Source organism: Taudactylus pleione, unplaced genomic scaffold (assembly GCF_031769625.1).
Source record: "Taudactylus pleione unplaced genomic scaffold, aTauple2 ptg000311l, whole genome shotgun sequence".
In the NCBI taxonomy this organism is placed as follows: domain Eukaryota; kingdom Metazoa; phylum Chordata; class Amphibia; order Anura; family Myobatrachidae; genus Taudactylus; species Taudactylus pleione.
The window spans coordinates 1743284-1759047 of NW_028284712.1; the positions used below are offsets into that span (position 1 = coordinate 1743284).

The 15764-nt window shown below is 50.3% G+C and overlaps 1 protein-coding gene across 1 annotated transcript in view; it reads left to right on the top strand.

Annotated features, from left to right (window-relative positions):
* The window catches only part of KIAA1328 (KIAA1328 ortholog), a 174238-nt gene that overhangs the window by 7340 nt on the left and 151134 nt on the right, over positions 1-15764 (top strand). The gene's annotated exons all lie outside the window — the stretch shown is intronic.

The following is a 15764-nucleotide window of genomic DNA, read 5'->3' on the forward strand; positions in this document are numbered from 1 at the left end:
CCGCCCCTGCCTTCTGTGCACAGTGAGGTGACAATGTTGTGCCCGCCCCTGCCTTCTGTGCACAGTGAGGTGACAATGTTGTGCCCGCCCCTGCCTTCTGTGCACAGTGAGGTGACAGTGTTGTGCCCGCCCCTGCCTTCTGTGCACAGTGAGGTGTATGTATAGACGGCTCCACGTCTGTAATTATATAGAGGAACTGAATCTTTTATCCAGAACCTTCTGCCACCGTTACTGGAGAATATTATTGCTGCTATTCAGTGATGTCCGACAGACATGAGAGTGCCAGCCATCACTGTGAGGAGCACAGATAAACCATGTAATGAGAGTGCCAGTTACTGTCTCGTCACTGTGAGGAGCACAGATAAACCATGTAATGAGAGTGCCAGCTACTGTCCCGTCACTGAGGAGCACAGATAAACCATGTAATGAGAGTGCCAGTTACTGTACCGTCACTGTGAGGAGCACAGATAAACCGTGTAATGAGAGTGCCAGTTACTGTACCGTCACTGAGGAGCACAGATAAACCATGTAATGAGAGTGCCAGTTACTATCCCGTCACTGAGGAGCACAGATAAACCGTGTAATGAGAGTGCCAGTTACTGTCCCGTCACTGAGGAGCACAGATAAACCGTGTAATGAGAGTGCCAATTACTGTCCCGTCACTGTGAGGAGCACAGATAAACCGTGTAATGAGAGTGCCAGCTACTGTCCCATCACACTGAGGAGCACAGATAAACCGTGTAATGAGTGCCAGTTACTGTACCGTCACTGTGAGGAGCACAGATAAACCGTGTAATGAGAGTGCCAGCTACTGTCCCATCACACTGAGGAGCACAGATAAACCGTGTAATGAGAGTGCCAGTTACTGTACCGTCACTGTGAGGAGCACAGATAAACCGTGTAATGAGAGTGCCAGTTACTGTACCGTCACTGTGAGGAGCACAGATAAACCGTGTAATGAGAGTGCCAGTTACTGTACCGTCACTGAGGAGCACAGATAAACCGTGTAGAGAGTGCCAGCTACTGTCCCGTCACAATGAGGAGCACAGATAAACCGTGTAATGAGAGTGCCAGTTACTGTCCTGTCACTGAGGAGCACAGATAAACCGTGTAATGAGAGTGCCAGTTACTGTCCCGTCACTGAGGAGCACAGATAAACCGTGTAATGAGTGCCAGTTACTGTCCCGTCACTTTGAGGAGCACAGGTAAACCGTGTAATGAGAGTGCATGTTACTGTCCTGTCACTGAGGAGCACAGATAAACCGTGTAATGAGGGTGCCAGCTACTGTCCCGTCACTGTGAGGAGCACATATAAACCGTGTAATGAGAGTGCCAGTTACTGTACCGTCACTGAGGAGCACAGATAAACCGTGTAATGAGAGTGCCAATTACTGTCCCGTCACTGTGAGGAACACAGATAAACCGTGTAATGAGAGTGCCAGCTACTGTCCCGTCACTGTGAGGAGCACAGATAAACCATGTAATGAGTGTGCCAGCTACTGTCCCGTCACTGTGAGGAGCACAGATAAACCATGTAATGAGAGTGCCGGCTACTGTCACGTCACTGTGAGGAGCACAGATAAACCGTGTAATGAGAGTGCCGGCTACTGTCCCGTCACACTGAGGAGCACAGATAAACCGTGTAATGAGAGTGCCAGTTACTGTACCGTCACTGTGAGGAGCACAGATAAACCGTGTAATGAGAGTGCCAGTTACTGTACCGTCACTGTGAGGAGCACAGATAAACCGTGTAATGAGAGTGCCAGCTACTGTCCCATCACACTGAGGAGCACAGATAAACCGTGTAATGAGTGCCAGTTACTGTCCCGTCACTGTGAGGAGCACAGGTAAACCGTGTAATGAGTGCCAGCTACTGTACCGTCACTGTGAGGAGCACGGATAAACCGTGTAATGAGAGTGCTAGCTACTGTCCCATCACTGTGAGGAGCACAGATAAACCGTGTAATGAGAGTGCCAGTTACTGTCCCGTTACTGTGAGGAGCACAGATAAACCGTGTAATGAGAGTGCCAGTTACTGTACCGTTACTGTGAGGAGCACAGATAAACCGTGTAATGAGAGTGCCAGCTACTGTCCCATCACACTGAGGAGCACAGATAAACCGTGTAATGAGTGCCAGTTACTGTCCCGTCACTGTGAGGAGCACAGGTAAACCGTGTAATGAGTGCCAGCTACTGTACCGTCACTGTGAGGAGCACGGATAAACCGTGTAATGAGAGTGCTAGCTACTGTCCCATCACACTGAGGAGCACAGATAAACCGTGTAATGAGTGCCAGTTACTGTCCCGTCACTGTGAGGAGCACAGGTAAACCGTGTAATGAGTGCCAGCTACTGTACCGTCACTGTGAGGAGCACGGATAAACCGTGTAATGAGAGTGCTAGCTACTGTCCCATCACTGTGAGGAGCACAGATAAACCGTGTAATGAGAGTGCCAGTTACTGTCCCGTCACTGTGAGGAGCACAGGTAAACCGTGTAATGAGTGCCAGCTACTGTACCGTCACTGTGAGGAGCACGGATAAACCGTGTAATGAGAGTGCTAGCTACTGTCCCATCACTGTGAGGAGCACAGATAAACCGTGTAATGAGAGTGCCAGTTACTGTCCCGTTACTGTGAGGAGCACAGATAAACCGTGTAATGAGAGTCCAGCTACTGTCACGTCACTGTGAGGAGCACAGATAAACCGTGTAACGAGAGTGCCAGCTACTGTACCGTCACTGTGAGGAGCACAGATAAACCGTGTAATGAGTGCCAGCTACTGTACCGTCACTGTGAGGAGCACAGATAAACCGTGTAATGTGAGTGCCAGTTACTGTCCCGTCACTGTGAGGAGCACAGATAAACCGTGTAATGAGAGTGCCAGTTACTGTCCCGTCACTGTGAGGAGCACAGATAAACCGTGTAATGAGAGTGCCAGCTACTGTCCCGTCACTGTGAGGAGCACAGGTAAACCATGTAATGAGGATGGGAATACGAAGTGGAGTGTGGGGAAAACACAGCAATAATTTATATTAGGGGACAATCCTTATTTTCAATTATAAGTCACCGAGGAGCTCCTGATCCATATAATAGATGAGGCTGGAAGTAAATTACAGAGACAGCCTGTGAAGATCTTGTGGTTCGCAGTAAAGAGAATGTGTGTGTGTATGTAGATTGTGTATATATTGCATTTGATTGGTTTTTTCTTCTTTGGGGTCCATGGGGTCCACAGCCATTACGTTGGGTATGAATCCTGGTCACCAAACAGTTAATACAAACGAGCTCTCTGCTCCCAGGATGCACCGGGTTTCCTCCTCATATACCCCACCTCCTGCCTCAGGTAGCCAGTTCTTCCTGTTTGGCGTGTACACCACATAGACAGTGGGACTGCTGGAGCAGTCCTGCAGACGAGTACAAAAAAAAAAAAAAGAGTTTTACTCTCTATCTCAGCGGGTGGTCTGAGCTGTCCTGGAAGCAGCCTCTCGCCTGATTGGAGGTGCACCGGCCACGCGCTGCAACTACCTCCTCCGGCGCCACACTGCTAGCCTCGGCAGGGCATTCGGCAGGGGCTTTCTGGCTCTGGACCGCAACCAGATCAAGGGGATGGCAGGTAAGCAGGTGGTCGCGGCGGCCGCTGACGCTGGGACCACGTGGCGGTCCGGCCTCCGGCAGTGAGACTGGCCGGAGGCGCGCTGCAGTCAGGAGGCATACGGCTTGTTCTCCTAGCCTAGACCGCCGGGATTTGATGTTCCTGACCAGCCGGGGCTTGTGGCGACGGCCAGGTCAGTTTACCGGGCAGGTCCAAGCAGCATATAGGGGAGGTACGCTTCCCCGGCGGCCCCTCCCCCAATCCACACGCTAGTTCAGTCCTCTGGCACAGTTGATTGTGGATTGTTCCTCCCAGCCTCCATATAGGGCAGCCAGAGTGTATGTCAGTTGCTCTCTGATCGCTGCTCCTACAGGACGCTGGACAGTCTCCCTGTATACCTTTCCTACTGCTGGTCTAGGTTTTTACGGGGCTCTATCCTACCTAAGCTGAGGCTGATTATGATATTGAGAGCTTATATGCATATGGCTCGCAGAGTGTTTATGCATGACATGTGATTGTTGTTTATGGATACTGTTTCTTCTGTAAAAGAACTGTAATTCCTGTATACTGTCACTGTCTCTCCCCTTCCCTTGCTACGGGTGTGTGGGTTGAGAGTAGAACGCAGCACATATACGCTCACAACCAGTGGCGTAGTGTTATGTCTAAGGAGTCTGAGGGTCAGGTGGCGGGAGCCCCGTTGCTGATATCCTGTGTAGCCTGCAAGGCAGGATTGTCCCCACAGGACTTTCTACAAAATGGGCTTTGTGGGAACTGTTTCAGACAGCCACCGCACCAATTAAGTTTGCCTGTTTCAGGCCCTGAGCCTCCTTGGGCATCATTTTCTCAGGTTATGGCTCAGGTGGCAGAACGGCTGGCTGCCCCGGTACCACCGGTTTGGGGTTTGCCTCAGCAGATGCATCCTATACCCATGATGTGGCCGCCTTGGATGGGCCCTGGTGCGGGTAAGGTTATGGCATCATCCTCGGGGGTTTTTCAGCCTCAGGCTGTCAAGCCAAAGCAGCCTAAGTCTAGGCGCCATGCACTGCCTTACATGGGTGAGTACTCGAGTGCCTCCTCCTCCGAGGAACAGGCACAGGACTTTTCGCAGGAGTCTAGCTCCGAGGAGGGTGATGATCCTTTCCCAGTAGCCGATGTCCCTTTTCTGATAAGGGCTGTAAAATCGGTATTAAATATAGAGGAAGGGGATCTTCCGCTTAGGAAAGCCCCCCTGTTCAAGCGCCAAAAAGTGGTTAAGGCAGAATTCCCAAAGTCTGAACATTTATCAGAACTTATGGAGGAAGCCTGGGTCCGTCCGGATAAGATAAGCCATTCTTCTAAAAGAATGGCGCTTCTATATCCTTTTCCAGCAGAGGACTGTGCCAAGTGGGAGAATCCACCTTCAGTTGATGCGCATGTGGCACAGCTGATTAAACGTACCACTTTGCTAATCACAGCAGTTTTGCTGAAGGAAACCACGGATAGGAGACTGGAGTCTTGTCTCAAATAAATTTTTTCGCTGGCAGGAATGGCCACCCGCCCAGCTATGGCCACTGCCTGGGTAGCAAGAGCTATTGAGGAGTGGGCCAAAACTCTAACGGAGTCTTTACCAGATGCCTCTAAGGAGCAACTGGATATGATCTCCTTTATTAGAGAAGGGGCCTCTTATTTGGGTGATGCCGCCTTGGATGCAGGGATCCTTTCCTCTAAATTTTCAGCAGAGTCCGTGGTGGCACGTAGGATCCTCTGGTTGAAGGATTGGAGGGCAGATGTCGGGTCCAAAAAGGCCCTAGAATTCCTTCCATTCACAGGAGGTGTGCTCTTTGGTCCAGAACTGGACAAAATTGTATCCATGGCAGCCTCAAAGACGGCAGGTTTACCATTAGCAGCCTCGTCTAAATTGAGGAGGGCGTCCTTTCGGGGGTTTCGGCCGCAGGGCAAGGCCAAAGGTCAGCCCTCAGCGAGATTTCCACCAAGAAAGGCAGGACCCAGGAAGCCCTGGCAGAACAAACGTCCAGGATCTAGGGTCCAGGATAAACCAGTGGCCTGATGGGACAGGCCTCCCCCTGGGGGATCCCAGGGTGGGGGGCCGACTGCTTCGGTTCTCAGAGCCCTGGCACCTCACGACGGAGGATGCCTGGGTTTGGGGTTGTTTCCCCAAACTCCTCCTCAAAGGTTCTTTTGTGTAAACCCGCAGGTGGGTTCAGAAAGAGCTTTGGCCCTTCAGAAGGCTATTCTTGCCTTACTAGCATCAGAAGTAGTGATTCCGGTTCCAGAGAACCAGTTCCGAGAGGGGTTTTACTCCAATCTCTTCTTGGTTCTGAAACCGATTGGGTCATACTGGCCTAGTCTAAATCTGAGAGATCTCAACAAATTTGTTCGAGCCCCCGGGTTCAGGATGGAACAGGGGGACTATATGGTGTCCCTAGACATACAAGATGCCTACCTTCACATCCCAATCACACAGACTCATCAAAAATTTCTTCGTTTTGCGGTAGGGGAGGATCATTTTGAGTTCCAGGCCCTGCCGTTTGGCAGGAGTCAGGATTTTGCCTTACTTGGACGACCTCCTGTTGCTGGGGCAGTCCCCACAGCAGTTACAGGATCATTTGAGGCTGACAGTATCATGTCTGTACAGTCACGGCTGGATCATAAACTGGCAAAAGTCGTCACCCTGTCCGGTACAAAAGATGTGTCATTTGGAAGCGAGATTGGACCGTGGTGCAGAGAACATATCTGCCGGAGGAGAAGATCCTTGCTCTACAATCACGAATACGCAGGTTGCTTCACAACAGGCAAATATCTAGTAGCCATGCAGGTCCTGGGGTCGATGGTGGCCACCTTCTGGATTGGTGAATACACTCAATTCCACTCCACACCACTGCAGCAATTCATTCTGTCTCGCTGGAACAAGGATCATCGCACTATCAGGTCCCAGCTGCTGCATCTCTATCCAGAGGTACGATTGTCCCTGACCTGGTGGTTGCAGACAAAGCATCTCAGGCAGGGTCGCCCCTTTTGGGTGTCGGATTGGACATTAGTCAAAACCGACGCCAGTCTTCAAGGTTGGGGGGCGATGACGGGGTCACACACTTTCCAAGGAAAGTGGTCAGTGACGGAAAACCGGCTACCGATAAATATCCTGGAACTAAGAGCTATATTCAAAGCTTTAGTGCAGGCTCAGGAAATCTTAAAGGGCAGGTTGGTGCAGATACAGTCGGACAATCGCACCGCGGTCGCCTACCTAAATCATCAAGGGGGCACGAGGAGTCGGGCCGCCTTGGCAGAGGTATCAAGAATCCTGGTATGGGCAGAGACTCATCTGCCCACGATATCTGCCGTGTTCATTCCAGGAATCCTGAATTGGGAGGCCGATTTTCTCAGTCGGCAAGAGATAAATGCAGGGGAATGGGCCCTACATCCACAGGTTTTTTGGAACCTTGTGGACAGGTGGGGTCTACCAGAAATAGATCTGATGGCATCAAGAAGGAACAACAAGGTTCCCAGGTACGGATCCTGGACAAGAGATCCGAGAGCCGAGTTTGTAGACGCACTGACAGTGAAGTGGCATTACAAGCTGGTATATCTGTTTCCCCCGTTTGCTCTTCTGCCCAGAGTGGTCAGAAAGATCAAACAAGAGGGCAGCACCGTCATATTAATAGCTCCGGCGTGGCCGAGGCGGCACTGGTTCACAGATCTACGGTCTCTCTCCATAGACACTCCATGGCCTCTGCCATTGAGACCGGATCTGTTGCTACAGGGTCCCTGCTGGTACCCGGATCTTCATCGGCTCTCTTTGATGGCATGAGGGTTCCGTCTTGAGGGAAAAGGCGTTTTCCGAGTCTGTTATACGGGCGATGCTGAAGGCATGGAAACCATACTCAGCCCGTATATATTATAGGGTTTGGCATACTTTCTTTCAGTGCTGTGAACTGAAAGGGTATGATCCACATAAATTCCTGATATCCAGAGTACTGGATTTTTTTGAAAGCGGTCTGGAAAAAGGCCTCCGCCTGGCCTCTTTAAGGGTACAGGTGTCAGCTCTTTCAGTCTGGTTCCAACATAAAATTGCTCTGAGACCCAGATATAAAGACCTTTTTTCAGGGGGCGTTGAGGATTCAGCCTCCCTTCGTTTCCCTGGTTATTCCGTGGTACTTGACTCTAGTTCTGAAGGTTTTACAGGCTCCTCCGTTCGAGCCTTTAAATTCAATAGACATCAAGTGGCTAACAGCAAAGACGGTATTCCTCTTTGCTATGGCATCTGCACGTAGAGTGTCGGATTTAGCTGCGCTTTCCTTCCGGGAGCCGTTCTTGGTGTTTCATCAAGATAGAGCAGTACTACGTACTAGGGAGGGTTACCTTCCGAAAGTGGTGTCTAGATTTCATATTAATGAAGAAATAGTAGTTCCAGCATTTCAGGTCACAAGTCTCTCACAAGGTGAGGCTTCCCTGGATGTGGTCCGTGCGTTCAGAATTTGTTAAACGCACGAGCAAATGTAGTGTTCCCTCTAGCTCCGGCGGCAGGCAGGGCGCCGGAGCTAGAGAGGGCAATGTTGTGCGCGCGCCGAAGGCGTGCGTCCGAAAAGGGGGCGTGGTTACGAAAAGGGGGGCGTGTCTATAAGACGCGTCCCCCTTTTCGTCATACTTGGGGGCGTGCCCGGCGCTTACGGACATGCCGGGCAGCCCCCAAGCGCTGCAGAAAGGGAGAATAGACGCCGGGCGCATGCGTCCGGTGTCTATTCCCCGGCGGTGACCGGGTCACCGCATGTTTGTCCACCCGCGGGACACTGCGTCCCGCGGGTGAGAACGGCTCCCGCAGGCTGTTAGGGCTGGGCGCTTTTTGCCCTCCTCCTGGAGGGCAGGGTGCTTTTTGCCCTCCAGAAGGAGGGCAGGGCGCCGCGCCCCGCTGAAACAGCCTAGCGGGAACACTACAAATGGAGGAAGTCCGATTCACTTTTTGTGCTTTATGGTTGTCATAAGCGTGGCTGGCCAGCCAATAAACAGACACTGGCCAGGTGGATTCGCATGGCAATTTCATTGGCTTATACACAGGCTGGTATGCGTGTGCCAGATTCAGTGACAGCACATTCTACTAGGGCGGTAGGTCCATCATGGGCGGCCCGCCGGGGTGCTTCTGCTGAGCAATTATGTAAAGCAGCCACATGGCCTTCCATCCATACCTTTGTCAAACTTTATGCCTTTGACACTTTTGCCTCTCAGGATGCCTCCTTCGGGCGTAGGATTCTCCTCTCTTCCGAGAGTCAGGAGCGTCCCCGCCCGTACGGTTAGTGCTTTGGGATATCCCCAACGTAATGGCTGTGGACCCCATGGACCCCGAAGAAGAAAATAAGAGTTATGGTATAACATGCCTTTGTTAACTCTCTTTCTTCGAGGTCCATGGGGTCCACAGGACACCCACCCAGACGCACTTGTAGTTCTGGGGTAGGTTTCCGTAGTTTCTTCTTTTGAGAGTCTGGACTCGTAAGTATGGGTCTTTTCTTTCTTACCCTTTGTTTGTCTCTGCCTGCTTGAGCTTGGTAACGAACTGGCTACCTGAGGCAGGAGGTGGGGTATATGAGGAGGAAACCCGGTGCATCCTGGGAGCAGAGAGCTCATTTGTATTAACTGTTTGGTGACCGGGATTCATACCCAACGTAATGACTGTGGACCCCATGGACCTCGAAGAAAAAGAGTTAAAGGTATGTTATACCATAAGTCTTATTATTTGCTACTATAAAATTGAAACCTCAGACAATAATAATTAGAATTTGCAGTTCATGAGTAGAACTTGCCTGAGAGGTTTCCTGTATCCAGGACCATTTCTTTGTAGGCCCCCAGGGTTGACTGATGATTACCGGTGAAGAATAGTACAGTGGTAGATTGCTGTAGCACGACGTTTCCGTGGTTAATGTGCGCACATCTCATCTGTAACTATATACTGCTCATCTACATGCACATAAGAGCTATGCATTCAGATTATAAACTGTTGTGACCATGTAAATGCTGATTCCGCTGTCTCCATAATGTGATTATTGGAATTACTATTTTACTATTAGACCTGTATTGTGTATTAGCATGTCCTTATATATCTGCTGGTCTGCATGGGCCGTATTTGCATGGACACGCCCTTACTGAACTTTGCCTATGTGAGACCGCCTCTTTCATCCCAGCTCCTCCTCCTCGTCTACAGTCCTAAGGGTAAATGCACACATGTAGCATAAATCTATATATATCTGTATGCTCATTTACTGTGCAGTGCGAATCCACATAATATTCACTACGCAAACAGGCTTGTGCTTGACTCCACATCAGCCCCCTCTGTGCGTCTCAGCAGCAGATTGCCTATGTTTCCTCTAGGGTTGTCTGTAAACTGCGTACACTGGTCCAATCATTCAGCAATGTGGCCTTTCCACCTTTCCAATTCTCTCTTGACTTTTTTGCCCAGCTTAGAGAGTGTGTCTGGAATGCCCCAGGATGGGATAACGTGTGTAGTCTTCATTCTAGCACCCTGCACCTGTCACAGCCCGTGTAGTTCCTCTTTCCTGCCTGGGGTGTCGCTCTCTGCTCTGGTGCATCTAGAACACAGCATTTAGCAGCTTGTGTGCTAGAAGCACCAGAGCCCCATTCAGGAGAGAGGAACTGCACGGGCTGTGACAGGTGCAGGGTGCTAGAATGAACACTGATTGCGGTCATGGTTGTCATTGTCTTATGAACTTGGAGCAGTTTAGGATTGTCATAAGATGTTATTGGTGACGCAGCCATTCCGGGCATAAATAGGTCACACTCTTCAGCTACACAGTCATATGTGGCTCCTCTTCAGGCCCAGGTAGGATTGCCACCGGGGTGGCCCCACTGCCCGGACACCAGGTGTGCAAAGGCTAAAAATGCTTCATCAGTAACTTCAAATCCTCTGTCATATATCACTCGGCTGAACTCCAGTATCCAGTCTTAGGGGCATATTCAATTTGAGGCGAAAAGTCCGTGGTCGGACTTTTCGCCATCATCGCCGTTTTAGGAGTGGATAAAGGGCGCGTGTCCTTTTTTTCCCCGTATTCAAATGGGATCTGGCGAAAACTGGACCCGGCGGAGAGGTATGTATCGTAAAGTCCTGTTACTTTAGGCAAAATCAGCCTGTCACCCCCAAAAGATGGTCTGACATGGGGGATCACTATGGGTACCCCCGATTTGGCCTGCTGAAGGTAATTGGGGGTTTTTAAATAGCCACGGCAGGTGCATAAATGCATCTGTGGAGAAGTGGTGAAGAATAGCATTTATCTTTTTTTTTTTTTTTTTTTTTGAAAAATAATTATGCCCATCAAATTTGGGGTACATGAAAATGGGTGCAAGCATATTTTTAAGTCCCTAAAATTATTTTTTTAAATTCTTCAAAAATCAACCTGCCGCATTCTAGAAAACACCTGCCGCATACATGGTGTCCCCCCCGGAGGCTATTTCGCTAGTTTTTAAGTTTGTTCCACAACTTTCTTTTTTTTTTTGCCCCAAAATTAAAGTACCCTTTTTGGGGTGTGCTAAGGAATTTTTTTTTTTTTTACACAGATTACATTAAGGGTACATGCCAAAGGCTGCAGGCTATTTTTTTTTTTTTTTGTCTGCACCCCAAAACCCCAAATCTGCACTTTTTTTCACCTTCTAAACAGAGGTGAAAACTTATTTCCTTTTTTTTTACTAAGACTTTGGGGATAAGTGAAACTGGCGAAAATGACGTCATCATATCGCCGATAACTGACTTTTCGACCCATATTGAATATGGCCCTTAGTGTTTTTAGTAGCTTTTGTGTTGTAAAGCAAAATTCCATTTAAGTTTTTTAGTGGTGTTTTAATGATGGTGCTTTCAAACATTGATGTGTATAGGCTTAGGGTTGGTGGGACGAATTGTGTCTAAAGCTGGGTACACACTTAACCATGTGTGTACCCACTGATCCGACGGGCGACACCCTCCCTCCCCCACCAAAAGATGGTCCGACATTGGGCGGCCGGTACACATTAGACGATCCGGTACCCGACAGCCCGATATGTCAGCCCCTGTGGCATCCCACTGCATGGAGTAGTCAGCCACATTGTCAGATTGGGCCACATGTAGGGCCGACCTGACGATACCACCTGACCTAGTGGGTGTACACTGCACGATTTGTCGTTCCGATCCATCAGAAATCCTTCAGGCTCGTGTAACACTTTTGAAAACTGGAAGAGAAATCTGTTTTTGTCTGTAGCAACCAATCACTTTACTTTCATTTTTATTTTTTTTAAAATTGTTGTAGAAAAACTGAATATAATAGGTTGGTCCTATTGTGCTCGCTGCTTTCATTTGTCCTCATTGCCTTTTGCGTTTAGTACAGCTGCCCGTATGTTTCAGTCTGTTAGTTTGGCTGTGGACAGGAGAATGGTCCTTCAAACGGGTCAGCGGGGGCTTATTAAGTATCTGGTTTTCCAGCAAAGCGGAGAGTAGGTCTATTTGGTTTGTGGTTTAATTGGCTTAATAAAAAGCAAATGTCCGGCAGGTTTCGGTTTGAGGTCACCCGTGTTACGCTATTAACGAAAAAATATATATATATATTATTACAATGCAAGAGAAATTATTAAGAGCTGGCAACTAATTCTACTGAGTCTGCACATCATTACAACACGTCTGCCTCCGCGTGTGAAAGTCATAGCAGGACTGAACCGGCATTTATATTAGCAGGAGGAGGCAGACATGATGTAATGCATCTCACCCATTCACCGCCAGACCTGGCACCGAAATATTGTAGATTTAAAGTCCCATCAGAAGCCACATGGTTAATGTAACTCAGAGCACATTCTCCTTGTCCCTGTTGTATTATAATCCGTGTGGAGATTTAATAAAATCGCGGTGAACTCTGTGCAGCTGAGAATATATTTATCTCTAATTGCTTGCTGGGGTCAGCAGCTAAATTGGATGTTGCCCTCCCATTGCGGAAATAAAGTGTGTTTCCAGTCGTTAGCCGGCTCGCCGCACGTCTGAGCGGCACATTACTGCAATGCAGGCGCTGAGCAGCCGGGCACAGGGTGGGACAGGGGTGCAGTTTGTATTAGTTTTAATTAATTAATTTTGCAGATCTCTTGTGCATAAATTAATGTATACTACAATAATGCCGCACTTCCATCACTTCATTGAAACGTCTATTATCTTGTTGCAGAGCAACAATAGCTCTGTCTTCCAAATACTTTCATTTATCGCATGAAGCTCGTCTTAAGGTGGGTGCACACGTGTGACCGGCAATCATGCCGAAGTACAGGGACACCCTGGGCAACGCATGATTACCGATGCACACTGCAGCTATTAATAAAGGACGGAACGATCCGTTCTTCATTAACATGCATGGCGCCACACGCGACCGCGGGTTTGCGCATTTCATGCATGTACTCTGCACGATATATTCCGATTTGGCCAAGCAATTTTTGCAAACAATTGTTATTGGCATTAAGAGAAAACACAAACACGCATTTGTACAAAGGCGTTTTGGTTGGGACCTGTGAATTCGGTGCCCAGCGGAGCTGGTGTAGTTGTTACTCTTGCTATCATGGGACATAATGGGAAAACTCCTGCCACTTGTCCACCACATGCTTTACAAATGCACCTCCCTAGCCGTTAGCTGAGTGTCATACATGAGATAGGAGAGGGACCGAAACATTCAGGCTCCGTCTCCTGTAACCGGGGACAATGGTGTAAAAACTCAATTGTTTGAGAAAATGCCAAAATCGAGCTACAAAGAAAGTGAAGAATCCAAATGAAAAAAAGAAAAAACACCTATCAAAGTGATAAGTTCTTAGGGGTGGCGGCTCCAGAGGCGGGGCAACAGCGCTGTGCAATATTCAAATAGGGGAGCCACACCAACTGCCACCCGAACGCTGCCAAATATCACTGGCAGTTGGTGAGGCTCCCCTATTTGAATATTGGACAGTGCTGCAGCCTCACCTCTGGAGCCGCCACTCATGGAAGGAATATTCTCTCCGAAATTCATGTTTCTAGGTCCTTGGGTTTGTGATGAGTGTTGATGACAGTCCAGGCAGGACATTGCACAGGGGAAGGAAACATTTTAGCCCTTTCTACTTCAGGGTCCATAGGGTATCCACAGGATACCTTGGGGTATAGGTGTGACGTCAGTCATCGGGCACCATAGAGTTAAGCTTTCAGCCTCCCAGGATGCACTAGGGTCCCCCTCCTATACCCCGCCCCCGAGCCAAGGCACCCCAGTTTAGTTTGGTGCCCGGCCGGAGTCGGGTGCACCTGTTGGAGTGGGGGCTAAGAAGAGCCCCTGAAGTTTTCCTGCATGCAGCTGTGGCTGCACATCTGGAAGTACAGCATGGATAGTCAGTCCTGACGTCCATGCTGTCTTCCCTATACCCCCGCCGGTACCAGAACGCCGGTACCGATCCGGGGATGCTGGTGAGCATCTGGGGTCACAGCTAGCGGTGACCCCAGATGTTCAGGACCATGGCCGGAATCAAGGGGGACAGCAAGGTAAGCCGCGGGGTCCCGCGGTGGGTCCCCGCTGTCACATGGTCCAGAGTCCCCAGGCAGGGGGCTCCCTGTCGACTGGCTGCAGCGTGGAGCCAGGTATGTAACCTGCGCTTCCACTACCCCCCTGGGACAGCGGACCGCAGCAGAGCGGTAGCGCTTCGGCGTCCCAGGGGTTAAATGCATGCGAGGGGAGCGCGCCTTCCCTGTCTCACAGCCGGCGCCTCCCCCGCTGCACACAGCCCTCTCTGCACACTGCCGACTGGCCCTGTGGCAGCGCTCCTCCCCCAGGCCAGCCTCCTCTCTGCTCCTCGGCGGCCATCTTCCTGAACGCATGGTGAACGCTGCTGGAAGCCTGGACGGAGGCATCGTGGTCTGGGTCCCCCCGCATACCTCTCCTCCGCTGTGGTCAGGTCTGTGTATGCAGCGCTGTGTCCTACCAGACTCTGTGTCTGCGTAGTTGAGTGATCAGCGCTGGTTAGTGCAGGAATTGATTTTCTTTGCATTGTATGTGACTGTGCTAGCGCTGCTGCCTGTAACTTTTCTTCTGACTGTCAGCTTTATTACTGTCCATGTCCTTTCTGCTAAGCCCTTGCGGTGCGGTGCGGTGCGGTGCTGCAGGGTTTTCTCTCGCCTATTAAATATACAATTGGTGAGAGGGGTCACATACTTGGTACCATCATGTCTGAAAGTGATTTTCCTCTCCGGCTACAGTGTACTACGTGTACAGTACCTTTAGCGGAGGGGGAGGGTAGCGCAGAGGGCCTCTGCCGGCAGTGTTTGTCAATGGCGCGGCCTATTACGGTTACAGCACCGGTACAGGAGCCGCCCTGGGCTTGTTTCGCTCAGGCGCTTACAACCTTAGTGGGCCAGTTAGCTCCGCAGCCCGCGTTTACGCAGATGGGTTTGTCCCAGCAGTCAGTGGTGTCGTCACCCATGCAGTGTTTTCCAAGACAATTGGTGGTACCCCACAGTCTCCCTATTTCCCCTCTCCCGGTTTCTCAGGAGCTGGCGTGGGTTAACTCCCTGACGAGTTCTGTACAGCACTTGTCGGATGTGTTGCAGGGGGAGGCTGTGATGCGGCCACATAAACGGCCGGTGGCGTCTCTGTCGGCTCCTTATGAGGATGACGAAGGGACGTCTGATGATGGGGAGATTCTGGATCCTTACGATCAGGAACCTCTCCATACTAAGGACGCTGACGCTAGGTCCAAGGTGTATATTCCTGGACTTATTCGGGCAGTCCGCACAGCCTTGGTGATTGAGGACGAAGTTCCCCCTGCTGCTAAATCCAAGTATGCCTTTTTTAAGGATGTGAAGGGTGACGCCACAGTCTTTCCTCTTTCGGGTCAGTTAGTGGACCATTTAGAGGAGGCGTGGAAGCAGCCTGGCAAGTGATACCAGCCGCAGAGGCGCCTGGCGGTGGCTTATCCGTTCGCGGATAATTATTTTGCCAAGTGGGAATCCCCTCCACAGGTGGATTCTCATGTGACACGTCTTGTCCGTAGTGCCACATTGCCGATGCCATCCATGTCCTCCCTTAAGGATGCTACGGACCGCAAGGTGGAGATCTGCCTGAAGTCCGCTTATTCCCTTGCGGGGGGGGGCAGCGTGGCCGGCTATGGCCATTTGCTGGGTTGCCAGAGCGATGGAGCGCTGGGCGGATTCATTGGAGGCGTCC